Here is a 2,655-nt window from a genome sequence, read left to right on the forward strand (position 1 = left end):
ATTCCCTGACATACCTTTATCAGCTTTATTGGGATATAACTGTATAAAAAATGCACATGCTTAATGTCTACAACTTGAAGCATTTGGACGTAGGCTTGCAACTGTGATACCATCATCAAAATCAAGATAATAAACACGTGAATCACCTCCAGAAGTTTCCCTATGCCCCTTTATGTGTGTGTCTCTGTGTATACGTATGTGTGTATGTCATACATTCTATTAGTGCTTACTCTGAAGGCTATACCTGCATTCTTGATTTGTTTATTGTAGCTGTGAATTTTAATAATATATATTTTAAATTCAACAAAAGATAACATCATTGTTTGGAGACTTAACATAAGTCTACAGTCTTAAATTTTCAGGTGTACAAATCCAGTGTTATTTACAGGCACTATGTTGTACAGCAAATCTTCTCCTATTTCTCCTTCTTTTCTTATTCATAAAGATTTAAAAATATAAAAACCATACCTAGCTTCAAGAAACAGACTGTGAGCAAGATTTGCTCTTGGGCTATAGTTTGTCAGTTCCTCTTTTGGTAGATATATATATATATATAGTAGAAAAAAATTATTTTATCATGCTTCACTTCATTGTGCTTCAGAGATACTGCATTTTTCACAAATTAAAGGTTTGCGACAATCCTACTTCAAGCAAATCTATTGGTGCCATTTTTCCAACAGCATATGCTCACTTTGTGTCTTTGTGTCCCATTTTTGCAATTTCTTCAATATTTCAAACTTTTAAAATTATCATTACGTCTGATGTTGTGATCTGTGGTCAGTGATCCTTGATGTTACTATGGTAATTGTTTTGGAGCACCATGAACTTGTGCCCATATAAGATGGTGAACTTAATAAATGTTATGTGCGTTCTGACTGCTCCACCAACCAGCCATTCCCCTGTCTCTCTCCCTCTCCTTGGGCTTCCCTATTCCCTGAGACACAACAGTATTGAATTTAGGCAAACGAGTGCAATGCCCTCTAAGTGAAAGGAAGAGTCACACGTCTTTCACTTTAAATCAAAAGCTAGAAATGGGTAGTGAGGAAGGCATGTTGAAAGCCAACATAGGCCAAAAGCGAAACCCCTTGCAAAAAAAACCGTTGGCCAACTTCTGAATGTGAATGCAAAGGAAACGTTCTTGAAGGAAATTCAAAGTACTACTCCAGTGAACATATTAATGATAAGAAAGCAAAACAGCCTTATTGCTGATATGGAAAAAGTTTTCGTGGTCTGATTAGAAGCTCAAACCCACCACAACATTCCCCTAAGCTGAAGCCTAATCCAGAGCAAGAACTTCTTCTGTTGAAGCTGAGAGAGGTGAGGAAGCTGTAGAAAAAAGTTGGAAGCTAGCAGAAGTGGGTACATGAGGTTTAAGGAAAGAAGGCATCTCCATAACATAATTGTGCAATGTGAAGCAGCAAATACTGATGAATCTTTCTCTTTTTGCTTTTAATATGTACATTTAAAATTATAAAAAATTTCAGCTTGTTAAGGAATAACTGAAAAATAAAATTCACATATTTAAAGTATATATTTAGCTATGTTGTCCAGGTTGGTCTCAAACTCCTGACCAAGCCTGGGCGAAAGAGCAAGATTCTGTCACAAAAAAATAAATAAATAAATAAAGTATATATGTAAAGTGTACAACATGAAGATTCAATATAGGTATGTATTGTAAAGTGATTACCACAATCAAGTTAATTAACATATTCATCCCTCAACTCACATAGTTCCCCTTTTTAATTTTTGTTTTTTTGATGAGAACTCTGAAGATAAACTCTCTTAGGTAATTTCAAGTATACAATACAATATTATTGACTATTGTCACCATGCTGTAGATCCCCAGATCTTAGTTTTATAACAGAAAGTTGGTACCCTTGGATCAACATAAGATCACAGAATTTTGTTTAAGCACCTCTTTTGCTGTAGCTCATGAGAATTTTATATGCTATATCTTTATTATCATTTAGTTAAATTTATTTTCTAATGTCTGTTTTGATTCCTTTTTTGCTCTATGTATTAAATAGACATTTATTGCTTAATTTCTAAGTAGGCGGGGATTTTTGTAGCTTTCTTCTCATTATTTGGCCTTAATTCTGCTGTAATCAGAGAATATATTCTGAATTAGTAAATTCTTTGATAAGACTTAATTTGTGGCCAGCATATGGTTAATATTGGTATCCATTGCACTTAAAAAATCATGCATTTCCTTGTTGTTCAGTGCACTATTCTATATATGCTAACAAGGTCAAATTAATGATGATATTCGAATCTTTTCAAGCCTTACTAAAATTTTTTGTCCCATTATTCTATCAGCTTTTGTAAATCTATTTCACTTTTATTTCCTTCCATTTCTGCCATATATTTTGAAACCTTGTCTATGAGTACATGCAGACCCAGGAGTATGTCAATGTATTGTTTCTTTTTTATTTATTTATTTATTTTTTATTATACTTTAAGTTCTAGGGTACATGTGCATAACGTGCAGGTTGGTTACATATGTATACTTGTGCCATGTTGGTGTGCTGCACCCATCAACTCGTCAGCACCCATCAGTTCATCATTTATACCAGGTATAATTCCCAATGCAATCCCTCCCCCCTCCTCCCTCCCCATGATAGGCCCCAGTGTGTGATGTTCCCCTTCCCGAGTCCA

Source organism: Colobus angolensis, unplaced genomic scaffold (assembly GCF_000951035.1).
Source record: "Colobus angolensis palliatus isolate OR3802 unplaced genomic scaffold, Cang.pa_1.0 Scaffold221, whole genome shotgun sequence".
NCBI classification, from domain to species: domain Eukaryota; kingdom Metazoa; phylum Chordata; class Mammalia; order Primates; family Cercopithecidae; genus Colobus; species Colobus angolensis.